The sequence below is a fragment of the Anser brachyrhynchus genome (assembly GCF_964034855.1).
Source record: "Anser brachyrhynchus genome assembly, chromosome: 1".
Lineage (NCBI taxonomy): Eukaryota > Metazoa > Chordata > Aves > Anseriformes > Anatidae > Anser > Anser brachyrhynchus.
In genome coordinates, this window is record NC_137694.1 from 6,816,578 (window position 1) to 6,844,211 (window position 27,634).

At 44.0% G+C, this 27,634-nt stretch overlaps 1 protein-coding gene and 1 long non-coding RNA gene across 5 annotated transcripts in view; one reads left to right on the forward strand and one right to left on the reverse strand.

Moving 5' to 3' along the window:
- Window positions 1-27,599, reverse strand: LOC308200242. Its single transcript, XR_013955371.1, has 2 exons — window positions 21,509-27,599; window positions 1-14,393 (listed from the first exon to the last, which is right to left on the reverse strand). It is a non-coding gene; the product is annotated as an uncharacterized lncRNA (long non-coding RNA).
- Window positions 1-27,634, forward strand: part of CAMK1D (calcium/calmodulin dependent protein kinase ID) — a 221,640-nt gene that overhangs the window by 2,497 nt on the left and 191,509 nt on the right. The window contains exon 2 of one of the 4 annotated variants that reach the window (XR_013955339.1): window positions 14,989-20,629. The exons of the other annotated variants lie outside the window; for them this stretch is intronic. The gene's annotated coding sequence lies outside the window, so the exon portion shown is untranslated. Of the gene's footprint in view, window positions 1-14,988; window positions 20,630-27,634 lie in introns of those variants that run through there. 4 annotated transcript variants of the gene reach the window in all.

Genomic DNA, 27,634 nt, shown 5'->3' on the forward strand with positions numbered 1-27,634 from the left:
GGGGGGGGGGTTGGTAGGAGGTGAGGGATGAGGATGGCTGCGGGGCAGGCGGCTGGGCTACCCCCCCCAAAAAAAATAATTAAATAATAAAAAAGAAAGAACAACAAAAAGAGAAAAGAAAGAAAAAAAAAAAGAAAAAGAGAAGAATAAGAGAAAAGAAAAAGAGAAAAGAAAAAGAAAAAAGAAAAAGGAAAAATAAAAAAGAAAGAAAAAAAGAAAAATAAGAAAAAAAGAAAAATAAGAAAAAAGAAAAGAAAAAGGAAAAAGAAAAAAGAAAGGAAAAAAAGAAAAAATAAAGAAAAAAATAAAGAAAAAAAAGACCCCCCCCACCCCCCGGTTTAAAATGTTAATAGGATAGGGAGATGGGGAAAGGCTTTTTCTTGACGGTGCCACTGTAAATAAATGCGGTCTGACTTGCATGCTGTCCCCTAAAGCTGATGGCTGCATCCATTCGTGGACGGACAAGCAGAAATAATCGGAGTGGATTGGATGTGCTTTAGCTACGATGCTTAACTGTTGTTGGGCTTTATTTCTGTTATTTATAGTGGCGGGGCATAAAGATTAGTAAAACGTTGGAGTTTTTTTTTTTTTTCTTTTTTTTTTTTCGGAAGGCTCAGAATAAACATGCGCAGATGGTGGAAGGGAGCAGGGTGCAGGCTGATGCTTTTTTGGCTGAGCGGGGAGTTTTATTTCTGTTGAGAGAAATTTTCGCTCGTCGGATGTTGTAGAGGCAGAGAGCCGCGGTTGCTGGGGAAGGGCAGGGTGCGGGCTGCCGTGTGGGTGGGCGAGGACGTGAACGCTGGGTTGTATGGGACGGGTGCTTTATCGCCATGTCCCCCTCGGTGTAAATTCAACTTCGAGCACGTCTCTAAGTAAAGCATCGCCGAGCCCAAGCAGCGCGTTTTGTGCTCCGCATGCCACTTCCAAAACACGGCTGAACAAGTTTCGGCCGTAATATTTCAGTTTCTTTCTGCTTCCAAGGGAGGGCTCTCTACAAACAGAGTATTTCTGCTTCTGCTGATTTCCTGCACACCAAGTGCGAGTGAGAAGCGGGCTGGGTGCTTGATGTGGAGGGGGGGGGTCACGCACCCGTGTGGTGGTGAGCACGGTGTGGAAACACCGCCCGGCTGGTGACATTCGTGCCTGCCCAGGGCTCTGAAGATGCAGGGTGAGGTGTCCCTGAGAGACATGTCCCTGCCTGTCACCTTCAGCACCTTCCTGAGCTCAAGGGTGTAGGGGAGGCAAGTCCTAACGCCAGGAGACTTGTGGGAGCAGCAGGACAGCTTGCTGTGGTTCCCATCACACAGCCCCGTGTTATCTTCCCACTTGTGGTGTATGGAGCATCTGTGAGGGTTAACTTGCACCATTAGAGAGGTCCAGACAGAATTAATGCTGTGGACTTGGTGGGTATCCCACTGGAGTTGACAGGATCAGGTGTAGGTCCCAAGGTAGGTGGAGTTGGGCAGAGTTCATCGCTGCGCACATTGGGATGGCTGCTGCAAATGAAATCCACTCACCATGACCATCTAGTGCCTCGCACTCTTAAACATCATCGTAGCCAGGCCTTCGTGATGAGAGGGCAAGCTGTAAGGCTTTAAAACTTGACCTAACAGTCAGCATAGAAACTTTCAGAAAATTAAAATAACTGCATCAAAACCCCGTACCTGTCTAAAGGAGGCAGATCTGTCCCTTTTCCCATACACACGGACATTGTTTCTGGGTGTAGGTGCATTTACCAGCCTACACCTCAGTCGCCTTCTGGCTGTGTGTTCCTGAGTCACCGAGGGCAGACCAGGCAGATAAGGAGACATGGATGTGCGTTTCGGATCTGCTGTGAAACTTGTCAGAAATCGAGGCCATTACTGTGCAAATCATTAAAGGATTTCTTCAGCTCCCACTGAGGCCAGCGAAGGTCTGTTCACTGACCCCAGCAGCAGATACAGGGGAGCTCGAACCCTAGGACACATTCAGAGTTACCGATAGGAAAAAAAAAAAAAAAGAAGAATTAAGCAAAAGTCTAAATACCTTTAGAGCATCTGGACCAAAAAGCTTTCTTCTAGCTTTATTTAGGAGCAGGGATAAAATCTGCTTTGATCCCTCCTGCAGTGTAATGCTGAACTGCGTTGGACATGCATCAGTCGATCTCATCAGTTAATAGATTTTTCTCTAGCATGGCTGGGGCTCGGAGTGAAAAACCTGGAGTCTTGGCTGAGGTGTGCTGGATTAGGGTTGTGGCTGTGTTTTGCATTGCCCTGCCGCCTTCCCTCTCAGCACCTTTAGCAGAAAAGCAGCCCTTTTTCCTCGAGTCTCTGCAGCTGTCTTAACTCACTGTGATCAGCTACAGTAAAATAAGCCCCAAACCCCTAAATCAGGGAAAAAAAAAGTCAAAGAGAAACTTTAAAAACATGTTATGTCAAGTGCATGGATTTGTGAATGTTTAATCTGTGTGTGTACTCTATTAATGATTTGCTCTCTGAAAGGAATCTTTCATTTGAATAAAAGGGTTTTACCAGATCTCTAGCATGTGGAGAGATGAAATTGCTGGGATTATTAAAAAGATCGTAACTCAGTTAATCATGATACCATTTGTGCTTCAAGGAACCTCTGATGAGTACCCAGCTCTCTTCCAGAGCAGCATTACAGCAGGAATTAATTATTTACATGTCTCTGTAAGTCATGTCCAGCCATATTGATAATGAAATAAGCATCCTGAATTGGACATCACCTCCAGAAGCAGGAAAGTAGCCTTTTACACCCAAAGAAATGCTTCCTTCGGTGGCTGAGGTCCTTGCTGTTTTGCTCTGCTCGGTGCTGGTGGCAGTAGGGTTTCCTAAAGGATTTCTCAGTGATGCATCTGGCTCAGGTGGTACTGAACCCCAGGAATGGCTGCAGCCTCCCACAGGCACAATTCTTGTTTTATTTTCCCTCACAAAGAGAATTTTGCTTTTACGTCTCAGCTTCCCTGGTGACAGTGGAAGTGGGAAGAGGGATGGAGGAAAGGGTTTAAGGCAGACATCAGGGAAGAGCAATACAAGCAGAGGTGGAAGGAAAAAGGGGAAGGAGGCAGAAAAATGAAGGGGGGTGGGGTGGGAAAGTTGAGAAACCGAAGATGTGAGACTCTTTTTGTTCTGTATTTGCACAGTCCCTATGCACATGTGATCTTAGGTTTGTGATTGCAATCTCTTGGGTATCAGGGTATCAACAAATTATTTTGGTCATATTACTCACGAAAATATAACAAAAGAAACGTGGGCAATACACTGATAAAATGTGGTTCAGTTCCGTGGTCCTTACATACGATTCCTCTTAGCCTCCGAACTTGGGCTTTCTGTTTTATGTTTGAGATTTGTGGCCATGGGAGCTGTGGTCCTGATTCATCCACGTGTAACTACGGCAGCACAGCAGTGATTCGTGCTCTGCATTAGCAGCTTCGGTGCAGGAAACTGGACCCAGTCACTCCTGAGAATATAAACTGAGGTTACAGATCCTGAAAAAGTAGCTAGGAAGGAATACACAAAGCAAATCAAGGATAAAATAAAATCATAGCGGCGGGCCAGGTGCTCAGCGGTTGCAAATTTGAGTCTCTTCCAAGTAGAAACAGGTAAGCTTGAGGAAAGAAGAGGATCTGATTAGCTGCTTATCTTCTTAAATTTCCACAAATTTGCCTATTCTAGCTCTGCTCAATTCACAAGCCTGCCTGGAGAGGGGGATTTCTGCCCCTGGGAGACGTGAAGTTTCACAATAGCAGGAAAATCTGATGAGTGGTCACTGAAATACCATTTTCTCTCCACGTTTAACTGATATTATATCTAAAGCATTTTAAAACTAAGATTTTGATGTTTTGAGAAGTAATGTTACACAATGCTATCCGCCAGCCGAACAGAGGAAAGCCTCTGATCATTCGGTCCATCTAATCGGATCAGGCTGGCATTTCTAAGATATCTGTCATTAGGCCTTATTGACATTCGAGTTATGATGAAGTTATCTTATTTAGGAAGGCTCAGGCTTAGTAGCTGTGGAAATATTTGTGTTGCCTGTAAAACTGCCACAGCAGATTCCTTACAGCTTAGTAATGATAACGTAGGGAGTTGCAAGGATGTAGCCACAACATAGTAGTAGCCGGTTGGGAAGACAAGTGCACTGCAACGATGTCTCCAGTTCTTTTCTAAAATATAGTACAGAGGAAACTATAGGTGGTTCTGTTTTTCTTAGAGGTTCTGTCATAATTTTTGGTTCCTCTATGTCCAGGGTCTGTTCCATAGTCTTACATCACCCGATGGGCTCCTGGTGCTCTGCACAACTCTTTTATGCACCTGTAGGGTGCTAGTTCTCAATGTGAGATGCAGTCACCCGAAGCCTTGCCCTCACATCTGTTTTCCTTTGTTTTCCTTCTCACACACATGCACAGGCATTGTCATAAACTCTTGTGCTCCGTCTTTTGTATTTTTGTCCCCTCATGTCCTTCGTCATGTCCCCCCAAGTCTCACGCGGACACCCAGGCTTGTCCTGAGCAACTCTGCCCCATGCTCCCTTCTGCTCTTGGCTGCTCAGACCCTCACGGGGGACAAGGCTGATGGAGGTGACATTGTCACTAACTCAGGCCAAGCATTCAGCCTTGTCTGCCACTGGGGAGTGCCAGAAGATGAGTGCAAGAATGTGCTTGTGGTAAGGACGGGTCCCGGTAGAGGTTCTCCAGGTGTTTGAGATGCTGTGAAGAGAGGAGGTGCTGGGAGGCTCCATTAGGTTCAACATCTGGTTGCCTCTGTTCAAAGACCTTCCCTTCTCATCAGTCAGGTGCCCAAACCACCAGTTATTGTAATCAACCACTTGTCATATTCAATACATCAAACCATACTTGTTAGCTCATTAACATCAGGCATTGTGTTAGTTACCCAGTTGTTTTTCCCTTCTGATTTTGGAGATTCTCAAAACTTAAGGAAATATCTTTACTGATATTCTTGAAAATCTTGATATTTGGGCTTTTTCCATCTGTGAAGACTGAAGAGTGTCTGCTTTCCATATTTGTGCTCACATTACGAGTAATTTCTGCCTCTCTCTTATGGCACCCTGGTGAGGCAGCAGTGACTATGTCAGACTGTTTCATCCACTTCTCTGTTCAGTATTTGTCTGGTTTTTAATTAAATTAAGGAAACATTTCACAGTGAAAAGTATCTTAAAAAGAGAAAATACAGGGTTCCAAAGGGCTGAGGTTAAGGCTTGTGTTTCCAATAGGAAGGCTGATCAACCACTGGGACAAATTATGAAGGCAAGGGGTTCTTGTCCGCCCCAGGAGGAGTTGATGGCAGAAGTCCTTTTGCCATCTGAAAGCTCTCAGGCTTTATGCAGGAATCACCAGACAAGAACCTCTTGCCCATGGGTACAGGGGAGGACATTTCATGGTCTTTTTGACCTTAAAATCTGTGACTCTGGGAAGCTTACCATCAAAACCATGGGGGTTAGGGATAATTAGAGGTGTGTGGTACCCCCAGCACCTCTCCAGCATCTCTGGGAGGAGGAGAAAAAGCTGAGATCCAGATATAGATACGGATGTTTAACTGAATGCTGTGAAACAGCTAAGATATTTTGGTTTGTAAAGAACGTAGAGAAACCAGAAAAATACTGAGATGACTCCTTTAGGGTGACATATTTGTTTTAAACTAAGGAATCCTCACTGCTATCATGTGATGTAGTTTTACTATCCAGTGTTCCTGCAGGCTTTAAAATTACTTGTCCCAGTATCTGCAGTGTGAATTGTAGTATCTTATGATGTAGATTGTTGGTCTCCCTTGAAGCGTTACAGAAAATAGCAGGTTTGAGCGTTCAGCTGGAATTGAAATGGGGAAAAAATGGAAAGCAAGATGGCCAACTGATTTAAAGGCTGAGCGAGAGGACTGGGAAAAAGTCTGCAGCCCCTGGTGATTTTCACAGCTCTCCAAGTGTGCTTCGCGGGTGCGTTTTTTTGACACTGCTTATTTGGAGCAACAGGATAGCATAAAGGTCAATTTTCTTTCGTTAACTAAAAATAAGATTCCAAAATTCTCAACAGCCAGAGGCTTTCAGGAAAATACGTCATTTTGAGGGCACCCAGTTTGCTGCATTGCTATTTGGGCTGCGATGGAGTGCTCGAGAGGGTTTGGAGGCCTGGTGGAGTGCGTGGAGCTGAACCCAGCTCTTCGGAGTCCCCTAGTAATCCTTGAACCAAAAGTCTATTCTTCCCATCACAGTCACAACACGGTGGGTGTGAGAGCCTTCTTCTCCACAGCTCCTGCCATCTGGAGAAGCCTGTCTGCTTCCTTCACCCTCCATCTGCTTTCACACAGGAGCTGAAATATCTCCTTATCCATTTTTTCCTTCCTTTTTCCTTCTTTTTCTCTCCTCCTCTGTGACTGACCGCAATTATTTCTGCTGCCCCTTGCACATGATTCTGTGTACTATGTGCAGAATATTGGTTGGAGTTATTTAATCCTTTCACGCATCCAAAGATGCAATTTATATTGAATAAAGTTGTATTGTTTTGGCTTGCCTGACAATAACAAGCATTTATAATAGGATTCTGAATTTATTGCCAGTAATGGTATTCACTTAACTGGTGAGTCACAGTTTATGTTCATGATTACTTAATAGGACCTAATTTTCTAGTCATTTTAGATAGCATGAAAACAAGTTGGAACTAAAAAGGTGCTGTTAGTAAACAGGTAATGAGTGAAAGGAGGGAGAAAAAGTTCCTTGGGGCATCGATCTGTCATTTTTCGTTGGAATTCAAGCCATCTTGTATTGCAGTGGTTTTCTGTAAATAATAATTAACAACAATAACAATAATTTGCAAACTTGTGTGTGTGTGATTGGGCTGTTCTGGAATGACAAATAGCTCAGCAATCAGAATATTTCTCTTTTATAGAAATCATACTGTTCCTTAAACCTTTCTGTCAAATCTTAGCACTGATATGCTTTTGTGTTCTCTGACTTGGCGGTTCCTGTAATTTTCCTCTGAATGTTGTGTCAATCACTTTTAAAAAGAAAACCATAAATAACAGATTGTTAATAAACTTTTCAAGGCCCTTCACTGCTGTTTTTATGTTGAAAGCTGTGTATTGAGTCTTGTGCCAGAATTACTCACCAAACAGATTGTATGAGGTTAAATTAAAATAATACTTTTTAGCAGATTTTTTTGGCTGAATTAAAATGCTGATTTTTTTCCTAATTAATTAATTAATTAATTTAACACTGGCTGTGCTAAGAGAAAGCTAATGGGAATCTCTCTTGGATTTGCTCTGTGCTCTGTGTGCAGAACAGCTGAGCACAGGGCTGGAGATCCTCCGTTACAATAGATCACTGATTTTGCTTGCTCTTTTCCTGGGCAATTTCATATGCTAGATTTAAAAACACCAAATGCTTTGGACAAGAGGGCTACATAACCACAAAGATAGTTCCTAAAATACCTTTTTCAAGGGTCGAAAGGGGAAGAGGCGAGTGAGAGAAAACATGCTGGCTCCGCTGTATTGAGGATTTATTTTGATTTTTGTTTGGATGTTCATACATTACAAAACTGAGCTAAATTAAACAGTTTCAGTCTTGTTCTGGTTTCCAGGAAGGACCAAAGGGAGGTTCTTTTAACAATGCAAATAAAGGTGAGCATTTACCATTGGCAGCAGCAGGGCAAGGCACGTCTCCCCCAGACCCTTTGCATGTGCACACCTTCTGCTAGCCATGCATTCTGCTCCTAATGCTCTCCCTGATTTAGGCTGACTATTTGAAGGTGGGTTTTTCAAGCCTAAGTGACAGAAACTTGGGGCTTACATCAGATGCTCACGTTTCAGAGTACAAGACCTAGAAGCTTCATCCGTAGCTGGTGGGAGTGGAGCAAGGTCAGATGTGGAAAGTCTGATGTCTGAGAGCCTTTAACCTCTGTGTTTCTGTAGGTGAGGGTCAATGTGTCAGTTCAGACTTCACACGTAAGAAGAATTACAACCCCCGATCATCAGCTGTGGGGTCTGAAGGTTTGCAGATCGTCCCAGGAGCTTCAAAACAAGGGTTGGATATTAGGAAGAACTTCTTTTCTGAAAGGGTTGTTAGGCATTGGAATGGGCTGCCCAGGGAAGTGGTTGAGTCACCATCCCTGGAGGTCTTTAAAAGACGTTTAGATGTAAAGCTTAGTGATATGGTTTAGTGGAGGACTTGTTAGCGTTAGGTCAGAGGTTGGACTAGGTGATATTGGAGGTCTCTTCCGACCTAGATGATTCTGTGATTCTGTTTCTCAGGCGTGACCATCCTTAAGATGATGATCCAGTATCATCCAGTGCTGCAGAGTGGTCCTGTGACGTTGAGGTGTTTTAGCTGAGCAGCGTGTTTAAAACCTCCCCGCAGACCTGAGGCATGGGCATTTGAGGAATGTGGTTGCCCATCTCCCATCAGCTACGTCAGGGTTGCAGAAATGCCTGGGTTTTTGTGGGTAGTGCAACATGAACTCACGTAGCCACTCACGTTTGGTTTGAAAGATTTGCGAAATGTGAAAAGCCAGTGTGTTTTTTAGGTTTGGACACTCGCAAATGAAATATGAAGGGTGTAAAATAATTTTCGTATGTTTTTTTAAAATTTATTTCTATGACTTTTGTTGGCCTCAATGGAGACCAGGCTCCGTTGTGCTAGGAATACTACAAGCAGCAGAGTGAAAGACAGCTCCTACCCAGAAGAATTTGAAATCTAAATAAATAAGACAAAAAAGCTAACACGTCTTTGTTGAAAACGAGGCAGCGTGTCAGTTGTAAAAGGCAGAGCTGTGCCTGCATCTTAACTCCAGCCTTATGCAGCGGGCCGTCTTGCTTCTTTCAGCTTCTGTCAGCAGCAGCTTCTTCAGAATGTATTTATTTCTTTGTGAGTCACCCAGGGGCATCACAAATAATTAGTTTTTACTAGTTAAGGTTTGTAGAAGGCTTTGAAGATGCAGAGTGCTGTGCCTATGCCGTTGGTAACGGCACGGGCGTGTTATTGCCGTGTTGTGTCACAGATGCTCAGAGGGACTGAGGTTTTCCCAGAGCTATAAAACGTTGGAGAAGGCAAGGCAATGGGGGATTGGGGCAATGTGGGATTGCTTCAGTGTCCGTGGTGGTCTCTGGTGGTGGCATTTCCCAAGGGTTTCTTTGCATCATTGATCTTTTTCCAGCATTTTTTTGCCACTTCTATGCAACATAACGCAATGCAGAGTCAAGCACCAAAACCAGACTCACTATCTATGTTCCTACCATTCCCTCCGTTCTGGGCAAGGGCTCAAAAGAGGGAAACTTTTTGATGAAAAGCTGCTGAAAAAGCTAAACAAAATAGTAAGCCCCCAAAACGACCTAGAGGGAGGACGGGTGGGGAGGGAAGAGTCCTTGGAGAACATGCAACCACGTGGGAGTCTCCTCGGGGAAGGCAGAGCTCGTAGTCAAATTCATCCATGGTTGAGAGAGCCTGTCGGAGCATCCCTTAATGATCCTTCACTATTACTTGGAGCTGGCTTGGAGATTTCCTTCCACTGTTCACTCTCATCTTCTGCTGCCTCTCAGCTTAAGCAAATTACTACAATATACCTATCCATGAAGCCTGCAGCGTTTTGGAAATTTCAGGCACCGCAGAGTGCTTGGTGTGTGCTGTCAATGGCAGAAGATACTGGGAACATGCTAAACTTGTTTTGTGCTCCCTCCTTATTTTTTTACAGAGTACTTGAACAAATTCAAAGGCTTCATCTTTTACTTGAGGACATTTTGAAGGTGGGGCATGAGATATCTAAAAGACTATCTAAAGCTCTGGGATCATCGTGAGCCTCACACCTCTGCCTTAATGGGATTTCCTGCCGTAGCGGTGTAGTTAATTTGTTCAAGAGACAGAGTATTTTTGAGGGGAAAATCTGACACCATTGAGTTTCTCCTTGGGCTGATGATTGCCACAAAAACACCACCCCCTCTGAGTCCAAGCCACAGTGTTTTGATATACCTTCTCTAGCATAATTACATAGCAACCTGAATATTGCAAAGCAAACAAGCTCTCCTTCCCAACACAAAATCCTCCCAAGCTTTAACACCCAACAAAACAAATGCACAAACCCATCTACTAGAGGGCTGCTGCATATGCACGTCCTTCTGTAGGGAGAGAACAGGGAAGTAAATAGCATGTGACACCTTAGCTGAGTTGCTCAGTGCACCATGGGAAGATGCAAAAACATGGATGTAAAAACACATATGGGGCAGAAAAATGGTCTGGCCTCTGTTAGCCATATTACCCAGGTACTGGGGCATAAGAGAGATAAATTAGAACAAGGGAAATGTATCGTGTCCAAGGCTTTATTTATATAGATTATGTTTTTTTGGGAAGCTGGACGGTATATATTTAGAAGGGATAGGATGCACCAAGAAATGAGATTAAAAAAAAAAAAACAAACAAGCAGGGTTTTCAAAAGCATGCAGACACAGGACATAGAGGTACTGCGGGCTGAAGGGAGGTTTCTGCTCTTGGGTATGTTCAGGTGTTTCTGAAGTAATTTTAAACTGCCTAATTTTCCTGGCAGAAGCCGTGTAAGTGTAATTTATGTTACAGACATAAATCCCACGCTCTTTAGAGAGAGACCCTGAAAAAAATCTCTCAGAGCTTTATGGGCAAGTCCATTGAATACGGTTTCTATTGTGATGAATCTTGTATTTTTAATGGAAAGAAAATCAATTGATTCTAGGATTCCTGAGTGACAGCTGAGATGGTTTGTACCTAGAGAGCAACCTGGTGCCCTTCTGGCACTACTGAAGGAGAATATAAAGAATATGAAAGCTGAGCACTTGCTCATTCTGCAGGTGAGTGGAGCTACACCGGGGGGAACATCAAAAGGGAGAGGTTTGGGGCAAAGAATAACAATGAGAGTTCAGCTATGGATCAAAGCCAAGAAAGAGATGTCTAAAATGAGGTGGGGTTTAGCCTAATTGACTTCCACAGACAGCTAACCCCAATATGCTTGTTCATGAGACAACCAACTGCAAAAATTCGTAGACACAGGTTCTTTGGGCAGGATTGCTCATATCTGGCACCAGGCAACACTCTGTCATTTTCAGTTGAGGGCCACTGGAATTACCAGCAGCCTCAGTGCCTGTGTTTGCTCTGCTGCGAAGCTGTAACATCTTTACATAGTATTGCCACATAGCTATCAAGAAGGTGTAGGAGTCCTTCATATATATATATATATATAGCTATGTATAGTGGTATATATATACATTAAAACATTATTTATATGGTGATATATAGTGCTATATAGTGCTATATACTGATATATAGTGCTAATTTCTTACTGCACAGCATGTTGTTTGGCTTCATTAATAAATTCACAGAGAACGACCTGTGCCATTTTGTGAAAACTGTTTAAGAGCACTGTGGAGCACAGTTAATATATTCTGTAGTCTGAATTTCACTTCTTGTTGGGGTTACATTTAGGTGAAGGCAGGAGATTCATGACTGCTTGTATCACCTAAGCTTCATTATTCCTGGTAGTGTCTCACCCACAATTCAGTATGAGAATGTTTGCAGAGATGAGGTGATTTTTGTCCTTGGCTGCAAACAGACTTTAGCTGGTTTCTAAGTGCCTTTGCTTATGGCATGACTTCTTGACAGATGTTTTTGCGATGCCTTATTTTGTTCTTCCGTCTACTGAGATGAGACTTAAGTTCCACCAATGGCTCTGTGTTTCTGTTGTTGTTCACTAGAGGGTTGCTTTCAGCGATGAAAGGGGGGAAAACTGCTTCTTCCCATGCTGTTCTCTTCATCAGGACTTGGTAGTGCTGCCACAGCTGCTCAAATACGCAGTGTTTGACCTTGCTCAGTTTGTGACCAGAGATGATGAAAAGCTCTCAGGGGTGGGAGGTCTTGGCTCTTTGATGCCCAAGGTCCCCTGTGGCCCTCAGACTTTGTTTCTGGGACTCTTCTGATAGGTCTCTCTTAAATATTGGAATTACAATACTCGCTTTGCCCCACATTTAAACAGGAACTGTGCGGTGCTCCCTTGTTCATTTATCTAATGGGACCGAACACAGCCGGGACAGAAGTGTGCAAGGTCCTTCCCTGGTGCCATGGCCGCATCCTGCAGGTGTGCAGAGCCGGGAAGCACAGCTGGAAGCCAGCACAGCTTCTTCCCGTGGGTCAGCCGAGGGCTAGATTTGTTTGGGTAGCACACCCTTCACGTGGGGAAGTGAAAGCGGCGCGCAGCAGATGGAGTCTGTTTGAGCTCGCTGGGTGCAAACTTGACCTCAAGCGTGTGGAAGGGGAATGAACAAACACGGTGCTTGGTGCTAGCAGGTCTGTCTCCTGGGAGGTGGGCCACTTCTGCGGGTGGGGTGGTTGGTGCATCTTCACCGACCGCATTAACTCCTGCTTGCACCACTGCCCGCCAGCTGAAGGCAGCTGCCTGTTGGACTCTCTTGCAGCATGGTCAGGGCTTGCAAGCTCGTGTCGATTAGAAACCCACTGTTATAATGTCATTAGAGAGGCAGGTGCATTAATTTCTGTAACCAGTTCCCTCTTCTGCTATTATTTAAGCAATACCCATAGGGATGTAACAGTGTCTTGGGTATTCTGGTACTTCAGCTAAAGGTGAAAAATGGAAGAGGGGGAGACTGATAGTAAATATATTATTTAAAAACACAGTTTTGCTTTTGAAAGGTGGCTGTAAAATGTCTTCCTAGAGGTTTCTGTGTGTGTTGGCTTAGTGCTCCGAATAGATCTTCCTGAAGTCAGAGGGTAGCACACAAAAGCACACCAGGTCTGTTTTCCTTCTGATTTCCTCTTAAATCATTTGTAGCGGTGCAAAGTGACTGTAAAATTCTGCCTTTGATGTGCACAGCTTGGAGGTTTTCCTCTGGGAGTCCAGAAGGGCCTATATTACTCAGCAGCAAGCTGGAACAGCAGCATTTTATGCTCCTTACTTTCGGGTTTCAAATGGCAATATAAAATTACAAGACTGTGGAGAAACAGGTTGCAATTCCAGGCCGGAATAGGAAGGGGCTGTGCCTGTCCCGCGAGGCGGTTTGCATCTTCTGCCAGCCCAGTTGTTTGCAGGGATGTGCCGTGAATGTGTTTACCGAGGTGATAGAGGTTAAAAACAGCCTTCCAAAAAGGGGGCAGGGGCAAGGGGACAAATACAAAGTATAAGAAGTTTTACTTCTTTCCATTCCATAGAAGCTATAAATCAGCAAAGAAGTGACATGTGTTGTTCTTTTTTTTTCTTTGTCTGGCATCGTTAAAAAATCATCAGCCACTGCCCTGAAATGGTTTGCAAGAGCCACTTCACCAGGAACAATATCTGAGTGAGAACAATAAAAAATTGGTGGATGCCAGGTCGAATTCGTGTGTCAGCAGTTGCTGAATTCAACTTAAGAGCTGTAAATGGAACCAATCATCATTTCTTAATGAGATATATGAGAACAAAGAATCACAATGCTTGAATAATCTGTCACATCTCCGTCAATGCTGCTTAAGCAATTATGCAGTTTGTTCAATGGTTTGACAAGGTAACATGACAAAATCAATTTACAAAGCAGATTAAATATAAATATGCAACACTTTTTTCCAGGAAAGTCATTCTCAAAGCCTTAAGTTTTTTATCTTAACGCTCCCTACCCAGTCATCTGCTTTCAGGACTGCTTGGATGAAGTCCTGCATGGCCCACAGTGACATTCACCAGATCATTTTTCACTTATCCATCTCCAGCCTAATGATACTGTCGTCTGGGCCATGGTAAAAATGAATGATGCATTGCTGCAATATACAGTGTAAGTATGCTTTTCACTCAGTGCTAAGGCTGTATTTTTCCAGGGTCCTTAAGGAAGCCTGGTCCTCAGCCCCTTTTAACACTTAATGTAAATCTTTCTGAATATTTTAAGTGTTTGGCAGCAAATGTAGGAGAAACTTTGTACGAGTTCCCTAGGAACTAAATAACAAGCAGTGTACATTGAGGTGATACAGTCATCTATTTTAATACCAGACCTTTCATCACATTGCAGCAGACAGGGACTGGGACAGCCCCATCCCTGTTTGCAGAGATGGGTATCTGCAGAAAACCACAAATAAGAAGAGGTTACAGGGACCATGACAATAAATGCCGTCCTTGAGGATGAGGCGGCTGCTGGCGAGTGCTGGCTGTGTTTAGGTGCTGTAACAGGGCAGTGCTGAGGAAGCCAGGCTGGGAGAGCATTAAAAAATGAAGAATTGTGGTTTGTAGGACTGTCAGCAGGAACTGAAAAGAATTAGGAAGAATTGAAAAGATTAGGAAGGAAGGAGAAGCACTGTGAAATCTGAACTTGTTCTGCCCAGTGCCAGGACAAGAGGCAGTGGGCACAAACTGGAACACAGGAGGATCCCTCTGAACACCTGGAAACATTTCTGCACTGTGGGGGTGACGGAGCAGTGGCACAGGCTGCCCAGAGAGGCTGCGGAGTCTCCTCCTTCGAGATCGTGGACCTACCTGGACGTGGTGCTGGGCACCCTGCTTGGGGTGGCCCTGCTGGAGCAAGGGTGGGACCAAACGGACCAGAGGTCCCTTCCCACCTCAGCCACCCTGTGACTCTCTGTTTTGCTGATAAATGGGTGTGCAACAGCAACTGGCTTCTTTCAGCTCATCCGAGTCTCCAGTCTGTACGTATTTTTTGGTCTTACATTTTTCTTCCATAAACAAATCTCCATCCTTCAAATGCACTAGTGCAGCGTGGTGTAATGAAGCTGGCACAGAAAACATTATTTTTTCCTCATGTAAAATGTATGCACCTCTCATCCTCTCCATGGGAAACTCAAGGATAGAAGATTTCTGTTCCCCATACAAATAACTCTGGGATTCCCTCAGTCCATTTTTCTTTTGCATAGTTTACAAAATGCCATTGATATATCTGGCTGCATATCTCATTATGCCTCTAACTTTGATTGTCACTGGGTTCGATGTTGTAAACAACTTTTAGGGAACTGTAAGCACTTTTCTTTTTATTTCAGGCAAGTTGACAGTGTTCCCAGCAGCCTTTTAAATATACCAGAGGATTGTGTTATAGAGGAGAAGAATATTTTTTAAGTTATCATTGCCATATGACTCCTGTTGCTACAATTTCTGAGCAAATCTCAGTTCTTACAAAATCTGTGATACCGAAAACTCGTATGCTTGTATTTTTGCTACATTTATGCATGACATATGGACTTCCAGTATCTGGTTACTCAGTTTCTGCTCAACATCTTGTATTTTCTGATGACTATCGAAGTATCTGAATATGCATGGTATTTCCTTATGTACTATTAGTGTTGCTGCACTCCTTGGTCTTTTGTGGCTTGTTGGCTAACCGACAGATACTCATAGCTTTATCAACAAACAGATGTACAGGTCTACTCTTTGTTTTTGTAGCTGCACTTTTGACATATTGTAAATGTCCTTAATTGATTTTGTTCAGGATAATACCATCTGCTGGCATCTGTTTCTGCTGTGGCTCTTGCTAAATACTTGTGTGTATCACGGTCTGTAAGGACAAATTATAGAGTTTCAGCACAGCATTATGTTAGTTTTTTTTTTCTTTTTTTTTTTTTTTTTTTTTCCCTGAAATAAATGAAAGCAGAGTTTGGACATTGGAAGACCTTAAAGAATCATAGAACCATTAAGGTTGGAAAAGACCTCCAAGATCATCTGGTCTTGACCATCCCTCTACCACCAATGTTACCCACTAAACCATGTCCCTAAGCACCACGTCCAACCTTTCCTTGAACCCCCAGGGATGGTGGTTCCACCACCTTCCTGAGCAACCAGTCTGTTCCAAAAGGTGTTTCAGGCAAGAACTGGGCCCTGTGACCATGTTGGTCTCTCTTAATTAATTGTTGGCATATCTGCAAATGTATCTGAGCTCCCAGAGAGAAAAGCAGCCTTTGAGTTTATATTTGGCTGCTTTTCATCATAGAGTGGTGTGGAATAAACTTTTAGATCTGCCTGAAGCCTTGACATGAAACTCTGTCTAATAAACAGTCAAGATAAGTCATCTTTAAACATCACTTACCGTATCTGCAAGGTTGATGGACTTGTCAGCTTTTAACTGAGTACATAGCTGAGTGTGTTCTGGTATGAAGCTTTTGGAGGCAAAAGCAATACTGGACAGGCACTGGATGAGATGTCTGCTGAGGATGCAACTAGGAAAATGCGTGCTGTCTCCTGAGATTCCAGACCAAAGTCCTTCTTATGTAGCCAACTGTCGTGCTGTGTTTAGCTCTCCATCCTCAGATCAGTCCTTTTTATTAGGTGGCATCAGCACTTATGGTAGATTTTATTACAGCTGCCATGTCCGTGTCTGAACTCTGAAATGCAATAGAAATTTCATTTCTTGGCGCGTTCTGTCTCTGGTCATGACAAGTGCAGGCAAGCGTCAAAAAGTATCCGGGCTGGGATTTATCTGTAGTGGTCTAACTCTGCTCCCAATAAAAATAATGAGAGCTGGCTTTTGATGTCACTGAGACAGCGTTAAACCAATTTTGAGGCCCTTGAGAAGCCCTTCCTCCTCTCTGCACCACTCACGTGTGGCAGTGACGGAGGGGAAGTGGGGTCATGCAGGGAAATGAGAGCCCTTCAAACGTCATCGAAGACAGGGAGTTAGGTGTGCTTACTGTTTCGTTGGGAACTCCTGGAGCTCAGGAGTTTGGCTTTGTAAAGTCATGAGCTGTGGAGGTGATGTGGACTAGTGGTAGAGGCATTGGTGGCATCGGGTGGAAGGACACTAGATAATGATTTAGAGGACTTGGATTTCATTTCTGACTGTGCCACTGGGCTTTTTTTATGACCTTGGAAAAGTTGCAGCATCTCTCTGGCCTGGTTTTCCTGTCTGTCAAAGAGTCACCAACCTACTTTGGAACTCACTTTGAGACGTAACCGATTAAAGCTTGCTATGCAAAATGTTCAATATGTACTGTGCAAGGTGTTGTTTTTGTTATGGCAATGTGGCAGTGATCTCCACCATTGTCTTACGTTATATTTGACTGTGTTGGGAACTTGGCTGTAATGCTGGAGTTTTGTAGATGATTTTTTTTTTGTGGGACATGCTTCTGCAAGAACCTGTTCCCTTTCCTAACAACACCACTGACTCCAAAAGGAGGTGGACACCCCCACCACTTTCGAAAACACTAGAAACGGGACAACAGAGAGAAACCAACTGAAACACATTTCATTTTCTGAGACTGTTGTAATTTTTCAGTGTGTTGGAATTCTAGCAGGGCACAAAGACGTTCCAGAAATGTCTCTTAGCTCCCAAATCCCTCCTGCTGATGGGTTTTGCAGCAGAGGTTTGCTGGCAGATGGACATCAGGGAGATGATTGGAAGCAGCTGTAGAGCTGTGAGGCAATTTTCCCCTCCTGTGAAAGCCAGGTTATAAGTGGGAGAAAAGGAAAATGAGAGTGGTTTTCTCATCATGCTGCCAACGGAGTGGGATTTGCAAAGTAGTGGATGCAGATTTGTATTGCCCTGAAGAGCTCTTCAGTGATAAGACAACGTGGTCTTGTCTTGAAAATAAGTTGGTATCATTACTGATCTGTTAGTTATCAGTTAATTATGTTTTTCGACGTCTAACCGTTTTTGTCCCTCTTGAAAAATCACTTCAATTGCTGAAGTCAATGTGGTGAGTATCCATGGTGACCCTGAAGTTACAAGCTTTCTGAAGCACCGTCAGAGAACAATTAACGCAATTGGAGTAATTTCTTCATTTCCATGTCTTTGTGGGGAAAACAGTGGTACCTGTGAGATGCAGCAGGAATATAATCGTATTTCCAGTCACTGCATCACTACTGTTTTTAAAAAAAAAACAACACACAAAACAAAGCACAAACCTTTTTTGTAGGCAGAATACATTCTGTTTTTTCTCTGATTCTGGAAAAAGGTAAAATTAGTGCATAAACTGGAAAGCAGGCTTTCATTTAAGCTGTGTGATTTAGAACTGCTAGTGAAGCTTGCTGCTGTAGGGCATTTGGCATTCATCAGAAAAATCCCCAAGTCTAAATAGTTTTATTATGCAAAGCTATGTACTTGGAAGGTAAACCGCTGTGCCTTTTTCCACTTTGAAGACCAGTGCCAGCTGATGGATGTCCTGTCGAATTTCTCATAAGGTTGCAGGGGAGGTGAATAGCTGTAGGTCTCACCCTTCAACCTATGGCTGCTATAAGTAAGGGGCCTGGGGGAAAAGGATGCTTAGCTGGGCCATGGGTAGAATAGCCTCGCTCAAGGAGCCATGTGGGTGTTCTCAAACCATGTGTCAAACAAGGACTGCGTTAGCAAACCACTGATGCCTTCCTGGATTAAGGTCCCAATATTTGCGTCTTTCCATTCAGATTTTATTAGTATTGCTTTTTATTCTTATGAAATACTTCTACAGCTCCACAGGCAAAGTGTAGTGACCTTTCACATCAGCGTAGAGATGTCCTTGAAGTGAATTTTCCTTCACGATGTAAGGTTACAGTTCACTAAAACATTTATTAAGACTTCGCCTTGTTTAGTGCATGATTAATTTGCTTATGAATACTGCCAGGTACACTTATCCCCAAGCACCTGCTGAATCCTATTAGAGATGTGAAGTCAAAGGGACTTCAGCAGGAGCCAAAATATTAAGCACTTAATTGCTTTTCTGATAGGTGTTGATGACTGAAAAGTGACCGAGAGCCTCATGAGTGGTTGTTCTGTACATTTCTTAATAATATAAGGGACCAGGTTTGTAATCCCACTGAGAGCTCATCACAACAGCTGAAAAAGCTGAGTAGGATGGGAGCCGTGAACCAGACCTCGCCCTGCAGCAGCTTTGCCTGATCGGGGCAGCCTGAGCCATGGGGATGGTGTTGCAGAAGCAGCCAGAGCTGGTGGGGTTGCAGAAGGGACGTCTGGTCCTCGTTGGCCTTTATCTGCCTGGCACTGAGCTGCAACCAACGTGAACCAGAGCCCTTTTAAGTCACTTTGTAAAACTGCCCTGCAGAAATATCTTGGCAGGGTGAGAGAGGGAAAAATGTATTTAGCGTAGCACGCTGTTGATACACCGTGAATACTTTTCTTGGTGGCATAGAAACTGCAATAAGGGAACACCAGCCTTTATGAAATGCCCTTTAAAAAGAAAACTCAGCATATTAACAGGTTCCTATTTAATCAAGCAACCTTTTACAAATAAAATAAACTCTGAGAGCTCAGAAAAATAACTTTCCTCCATCACAGGCAGAAGAAATGTGTTGTTTCTTATCTTTGGATAGCTTTAGCTTTTCTGGGAAGAGGACCATAGCAGAAAGAATAACCCAAGGCAATGAACTGGGCCTTGAACAAAAACATTTTCTTGCATTTAATTTGGGTTTGTTCTCAGATGAGCCTGTGCTTCAGGTGAAATGTCTAAAACTTGTTTGTCCTTCAAAATGCTGAAGAAATATGGGAAAGAATGCATTATTTGTTTGCCCTGTGCATCACAGGATCTGCAGAAATTTAGAAAACACTGCTCTTTCTCGGACTAATCTGCTGCTACCCAGGAATTTTTAAAAACAGCAAAGAGGCTGGGGGGATTCACTGCACCGATAAGGATTGGAGGTATTTAACTAAATTTAGGCATTCAGTGTCATTTGGGATGTCCTAGGGTATCTGAAACAGCCACACGAAGACTGGATGTGCTGGAGACGGGCACCTTGTGGGAGCTGAAAGTTGGATGGAGTAGCAGAGAGGGTCTTAAATGGCATTAAATGGCATAGGAGTAGGACACGCTTACGGGTTGTTCAGTAGCATCCCTGACATTTGGGTCCTGAGATGAATGCAGTAGAGCCCTGCATGACCTTCATCACATCAGGGTGGGGGAGCTGATGTGCTGCTGTCAGGAGGAATGAGCTGGGTGAACACTGTTGGTAATACAAACGCTGCCCTAAGCTTTCTTCTTTGCCTCCTCATGGTCTTACAGGTAAGAGCAAACATTTAATAGTCTTGGTGCTCTGCTGTAGGTAATGAACTCATCTGAAATTAGGCCAAAGGTACCTCAAGCTGGGTCACCACAATCAACAAACAGCTTTAAAATGTAGGTTATGTGATTAGTCTGTATTAACCTTTGAGAAAACTGGTTGACTGTCATGTTTCTGAACCAGCAGCTCTTTGCTGGGACTATTTCTGGCCAAGTAAGTTAACGCCAATGTGGCTTTGCAGGGTTGGGTCCTTTCTGTGAGCTACACCCAGCTGTCCTGAGGATGAGATGGGTACAGCGTCTTCTCCTTTCTTGGCCAGATCCAGGATTTTTACTTTGCTTGCACAGTTTTCTTGGTGTTATGAAAGTACAACATACCTGGAAGACTGCCCTAGCATGGCAGTCAGTGATGGGCAGTCAGGTAGAAAAAAGGACCCAAGGAGTAATAATTAAAAAATCAGCATGTAAAATCTTCCACTAAACAATACTGGCGAAAGTCATATTTTTTTTTTGGTTGGATCTCACTTCATGCTCTTCACTTTTTTGTTTCATTTGCCAGATGTCCAATTATCTCTGGAAACTTAAGACAATTTTTTTGGTCCTCTGAGGCTGGCAGTAGCAGTATTTTCTCTCCCTGGATCTGGCACAAAGCAGGCATTCCTTTGATGTTGGTCATTTTCAAATAACCTCTTGCAAAGAAAAAGTAAAACCACACATATCCCCACTCAAAGCACTCGGGTTGTTTTCCTGAAAAACCTCTGGTGTGATAATTTCATTCTGGGTTTGTAACCCATTAGGAATCCTCTGTGATCTTTGTCTTTATAAAAGCAGCATCCACAGTCATTAAACATTAACTCTACCTTTGCTTGAAAATAGCTGGCATCATTACTCTTGGCAGTTGTGAGATTTTTTTATTTATTTATTTTTTGTGCATACGGCTTATAGGCTTTTAATGCACATGCTTGATTTTTATCTTGGTTTGTATTTGCACTGAAAGGTGATTTGGATCTTGTGGTTTCATGTCAACGTGGCCAATCTGCTTAAAATTACTTCTGGGTCATTATGCAGAAAGGCAGGATTTCTTTGCTCCAGGTTCAGTGGTTGGAGGAAGGGGCTGCTTTCTGCCTTCTCATGGTAAAGTCGGCAGGAGCGGAGGCTCAGCCACCTGGGGATGGCTTTGATCGAGCATTTCTTCAGGGAAATGTGGGTTTGGGCAGAGGAAGGTTGGCAAAGGTATGGGCGGGTGGGGAATGGAAACTCCAGCTACACACCAGGGCTTTCTTCAGCTCCTTTTTCTCTGAACCATCCTCCAGCTGGCAACGTCTTCTTCCTCCTGTGGCAAGGGGACATTCAGGCTCAAAAGTGATGGTTTGGTTGGTTTTGGCAGCCTGGTGCCCTGTTAGCTTTCAAAGAACCACGGAGTCCCAGGATGGCTGAGGTGGGAAGGGACCTCCGGATCCGTCTGGTCCCACCCCTGCTCCAGCAGGGCCACCCCGAGCAGGGTGCCCAGCACCACGTCCAAGTGGCTTTTGGAGATCTTCAAGGAGGAGACCCCACAGCCTCTCTGGGCAGCCTGTGCCACTGCTCCGTCACCCCCACAGCACAGAAGTGCTGCCTCGTGGTCAGATGGATCCTCTTGTGTTCCAGTTTGTGCCCACTGCCTCTTGTCCTGGCTTTGCTGGTTGCATTAATGCTGCTGTGAGAGATCACGCACATAAATATGCCTCTCCTGCACCAAGCAGTGATGGCTGGGTGTTACACAGCCAGTGGTTGTGGATTGCTGGGGCCAGAGGGTGAGCCCTACAAGAACTGGAGGAAGAAACCAGACCCCTCAACCCTATCCATGCAGGTGAGCTACCGAATAAAATACAAGGGGGCAAGAGGGATGGGGAAATACGTATCATAAATGGATGTGCCAAGTTTAAGTTGCTTCTTGGATGGTTTTAAAGGAAAAATCACAGAAAAAAAAAAAAAGAAAAAAGAAGTTGGACCATTCTTGGATCAGAACAGTGAGAAGCACTCATCAGCATCCTCTTCTGGACTCTGACCACACCGTTAGATGGTTTCCAGTTCAGAGCAGGCTACTACCCAGCTGGTGGGAACATGGGCTGAAACATCTCCCATACACCTCTAGATGTATGTGCCAGTCTAGCACACACTTCACGGCACAACATGGGGGTCAGGAGTGGGGGCAGCTCAGACACACACATCCTTTAAGGATAAATTTGGTCTTTTTCAAATTTCCTGGTGGCTGCTGAGCACTTTCCTTACTTTCTCCTCCCCTCTCCAAGTGGGAAAATTGTTTTTAAGTCTAGGGAAGTTGCACCCTGTATAGTGCAAGTGTCAGAGACCCTGTATCCTGGGGAATCTGTGATGATTATATCCAAAAGGAGAAGAAGTTGTTGGTGAAGTGAAACTTGCTGAGATGCAAATGCTGCTTAAGTCAGTGAGCAACATGGGACCAGGATGGGATCTACGGGTATCTTCTGCATGGCAACCTTTAAAAAATACTAATCAAGTAATTTCTGCCATCTGTCAGTGCCAGCCTCTCACTATATTTTGTATTTCTTTCCTGCATGGACATTTTGAGTTCTCAGGGTCAGGGGCCAGCACTTCTGTAGTGATATGTTTTCAGCTGCAGCAGTATGTGGTCGTTTCAGCATCTTCCCCATCGCTTCCCCTTGACCAGGAAGCAAATCTCAGGAAGACATTTGCCTCGCTTGGCTGTGTGAGAGCCAGAAATGTGCTGTTTCTTTGAGGATTTGATTTTTAACCCAAGCAGCAACTGCAGAGATTGAATTATATTCCCAGGGAGAAGGTGCTGGGAGCAGCTGTGCTTGCGTGACCCTGGGACAATTCGGCTCCGGTGTCCGTGCTAAGGAGTCAGATCTGGTTCATCTGCATCTGACTGTAGGCTCAGTTTAATTAATCTTCTCTTCAGAGCAGATTAAATTGATTGCTTTGCAAAAAAAATAAAAAGATAAAAAAAAATCCCCCTTTGCATTGTTTTTCAGTAGCCAGCTGGGGGGGAAAAAAAAAAAAAGAGAAATTGCATGGGTTCAGATGGTTTTGACTTTTAAATCTTTGTTCAAAAGGACCCAGGCTATAGGGTATGAAACGAGAGGCTGTTGTACAGGAGATCCCCTCATTTTTAGTGTGACATGTCCTGCAAAAGGAGAGTCAATAATGGAAATAAATATTTGCTTTACAACCCAGTAAATGAAGAGAGACAACTCCAGCTCCAACCAGCTCCCTTCTTTCCCTGGCAGACCCTACAGAGACCCTGTACAACATATTAAAGCACTGCTATTTCTATCTGGGGCGGGTGTGCATGCACTCTGCCATGTGTGCTTAGAATATCCTCCGCACCTGGGATGGGATGGATTTACTACTTGTGTCTGGAGCCAGGGCTGTACACGTTGGATGAAAGTGTACATTGATTTTTATGCATGCACGTGAGCAATGCATGTGGAGCTCCTGCTGACCAGGACTTACGAGATTTTTGGATGTCCTGAAAGTCTTGTGTTCACTGCCAAGTCTCTCTTTTTTGCACTTACACAAAATTTCCAGACAGAAATGAGGATCTCTGTGGGGAAACTCAGAGAGACAATAACCTAAAATTAGAGTGGTGAACAATGGATTTGGGCAGGGTAGGTAGCCCAGACCCCCCTAAATGGGATTTTTGTTTAAGTTTGGTCTGGATAAAAGTTGTTTTTTTTTTTTTTTTTTTTTTTAAGTGAAATGTTTCACTTGGCTTGTTAAATCTTTTTTTAAGCATTTTCGAGTGTTGCAAAATGTGAATGTTGCCTTGAAAAGTGAGAGAAATAATAATAAAAAAGATGATTTTTCCTTTCCAAACTGAAACTAGTTTGTAGCTAGTTCTGATGTCCTCCAAACCATATGGTCTACTGAATGTAATATTCATTATGGTATTTTTTACACCGCAACTGTTTTGTGTGTCAGTTTTTCCATCTGATAATTGAGGATAAAGAACAGTATACTCCTATTTTCAGAACTGCTTTGAAATCCACTTTAAAAATCCCAGGCAAGTGCTGTCTACTGCTATTGACTGCAGGGAGGGATTGTGCAGAAGAGCTGCCTCTGCCTTGCCATAATCTGATTGTAATTTGAGTTAAGTTTCCATTTGCAGGTAACTTGCAAAGGGCTGATAGGTAATTAGAAGACCTCTTGTAATAATAAATAAAACGTCCAGATGTGAATTATATCAGCATGGTGCCAGCAGCAGCCTGGCTATAACCATCCGCGATCCCTCTTATAGGTGCACATGTTCCCATCGCTAATACCTTGACCAGACGCGTTGGCCAACTCTCCCGCTTCCTCTCAGCCATTTAATTGTGGGAATCAGAGTTTGGCCTTTGCCCACAGCTTCAGCTAATCCTCTGCCCTGGTCTTTCATCCTGAGCTATTCAGAGATTTGCTTCTTCGTGCTGTGCCCTCCCACTTAAGCTTTTTAGGTGGCGTGTGATCTGCTGTGGCACATGTGAGCGTGGCTCTACCAGGTGCTTCCATATAGCCAGGGATACACGTGGCCAGACATAAAGGGGCAAATTTACTCTCTTGTGAACTAGAGCTACACCCTGGGTAGATTCGAAGTCCAGACTGCAGCTTATTGCTGATCATCTCCTCTGGTGGCAGTGCTGGTGCCCCACGTCAGTGTCCATCGAGCTGGGTTTGCTCCCTGTGTGGCTCCTCCATTACAGCCTGAGAGATGGGAGGACAGCTATGAGGAGGCATGGGGGAGCTGTCAGGCAAAGCTGTGGTCACAGTTCTCTCTTGAAGGCAGGGCCTGGCTGGCTTTTTGGCAGGTGATGGAGCAAAGACATCTGAAGGACCTTGGGGCGCTCGAAATTATTTCCTGTTCCCAGGCTTTGCACAAGCATTCCCAACCTAGCACTCCAAGAGCACCAAGACCCCAACATGAGGGATAATCCTCCCCTGCCAGAGGTCAGCAGTGTTTGGGTACCCCAGTTTACCCCCATGCAGACCCCCACAAGGAAGGAAAAGTGTCTGGGAGTAACCTTGAGGCTTGTGAGAGCTAAAGATGAAAGTGTGAAAGTTCCCAGTGGAAAAAGGACTTCTTGGATGACTAAGGCTGTCTGCTGCCCGTGGTTTCCTAAAGCAATAACCGGGGGGTAGGCTAATCCAGGGCAGAGATGGAGGAAGAGATGAGAGGAGCCGGAACCATGACATCATTGTATTTTCTTTCCTGGTGTTATCAAAGCATGTGGCTATGTTTATATGAGCTCAGTTTTAGGGATTTATCATGTTTTGGAAGCTACTTAATATGAATGTAACTTATCCATGTAATGTTTTCCCATTTCTGTGGGACGCAGACATCAGCGGGGGAGCTTTGTGTCAAGGAAATCATTCAAATTAATGTAACTATCTGTTTGCAAATCTTGGTGGAAAGTCCTTTACCAGCAATGCAAAAACACCATCTAGCAGGGTTCACTCTGGTACTTTTTAAGTACCAGATTTGTGTGGATCCCAGGGAATTTTAATCTCCTGTTTGATACAGCAGGGATTTGATGAACCTGGAAGCCTGTGTACACTGCCTTGGGTGCATGGTGGGAGCATGGCTGCATTTTGGGATGGGTGGGATGGCTGAGGAGGGCATAAGAGGGCGTTGTGCTGGGGGCTGGCTGGAGAACACCTCTGTGGGTCGGGGAGCTGTGTGCCACCAGGCTCTCTGCTGCACCATGGCCAAAATCTGCTCTCTGTTTGGCTGCTTTCCAAAGCATGAGCACCTAATCTCACTGTGGCTTATTGACTTTAATGGAGTTTATTATTATAATTTTTACAATGGTGTAAGTGAGAGCGGAGTTTGGCCAGTAGCCACTACAGTGCTGGCAAACAGAACTGGTGAAACAGAGAGGGCGGAAACAAACCCAAGGCAGGGTGGCTTCAGGTTTTGAAATACCCAAACCCACTGTGATTGGCCCAGGTTTCTTGTTTTCCAGGATCGCTGGAAATGAACCATCTCTCCCCAGTAAAGATTGAGTATGTGTAGAAATAAAGAGTTTGGGGCCTTATTCCCAATTCTCATTCTTTTCGTACCAATTATTTCACCATCCTGAGCCATGCGTTTTGAGTTGATAAGATGTGCTGCCTTCCCCAGTGCTTCTTGAAGAGTCACATGCTTTTGCTCCCCAAGATGACAAAGACCAAATCAGAAAGAATGGGCAAACCTGTCGTTTCTGTGCAGAAAGCTAACGTGTAACCACTGGCTCGGGATGACACATTGACTTGAGCGGTAGAGGCAGCAGTTGGGGCTTTCAGAAGAGCAGTAGCTGTGGTCTTTGCTAAGAAAGACTTCAAACCTAGTGCCACCCTCCTAAATTCACTCTTTTAGATACAGATTAAAGAGGTTTAAAGATGTGAAGTATGAAGCTGTACGTGTAGGTGTAATAGGAAATTGTATATGTATACATGAGCAAGTGAGAGAGGAGGGGAAGGTGAGGGCTCAACCATGCACATTATTTCCTAATAACTTCTGTGTTCTTCATGCACTAATTTCATTGCCAATGCGTGTCAGTAGCATTGTCTCTCCTCTTCCCTTGCTTGGTAGCCTCCACATAATGCTGTGGAGGGAGACACAGAAAGCAGATATGTGGGTTATCCCTCCCCCATCCCCCATTCCTTATTACATACCCTTTTTGATTTCTCATGCTTCAAAGACTGGTTTAAGCCCTGAATGTGACCTTCAGTATGCAGTCAAAAAATGTTTACTCATTAGCTGTAACTCTGTTTAGTCTAATTATCCGTATAAATGCCCAGTAGTATCATACAGTACTATCAAGTTGGTCGTATAATTAATTAGCTCATGCTTTATATTTGATCTGATGAGTTTTAATCCAGCAGATGCTCTTAGCTGATCAGTGTTTTCCACGTGTATGTGGTCTCCCTCCCTTGCTGCGAATAGAAATGTGTTTACACTCATTGAACATATTGTAATCCACGCGTACACAACATGTACAAAGGGATGTGCTTTTTGGGTGCACAGCACATGGAGAACAAGAGAAAGCACCTGTACGAGTGGGCCTTGGCTGTTCTCTGGATTGTGTTTAACTGGTAGCCTTGCACTTGGAAGAGATTTCCTTCATTTGGCAGTGTCTGCTCTTTAGTAATGTTCCAATTTGTTTTCAACACAGCCTGAATGTAATTGAATGGCCTCTTTTATTTCTATGTAAAAAAATGTCTGGTTTACATGCCTCCTGAGGATTAGGGAGTGAATTAAAAGCAAGTGGTTTTAGAGAATCACAAATAAAGCTTTAACCTCCCTCCCCACTGAAACCAATGAATGATTCTCTAAATAAACAGATTTTCTCTTGTATATGTCAGGCTGGAATGAGACGAGAGTCTCTTTCCCAGCTGGCCCCCTCCAGACCCTGGCTGGACCCTGGTGGTACATGAGTTATTGCGGGTTTACCAGCCATGGAGTTCATCCTCCCTCGTGATGGGGAGCTGCTGAATTACTTCACACATGGCTTGCCTGGTCATCTGGGTTGGTTTTATCGTAAGTTGCATAAAGAGTTTAGAACAAGACTGTTCCTCTGTGGCTCTTTGACTATTTTTAGTTAATCTCTGTGACTTCCCTACAGCTCTCTCCCCCCTAATGCAGCTTATACTAATAGGCAGAGACAGTCGCTGGGGACGTTAATGACTTGTCTGTTGAGGTCTGTCACTT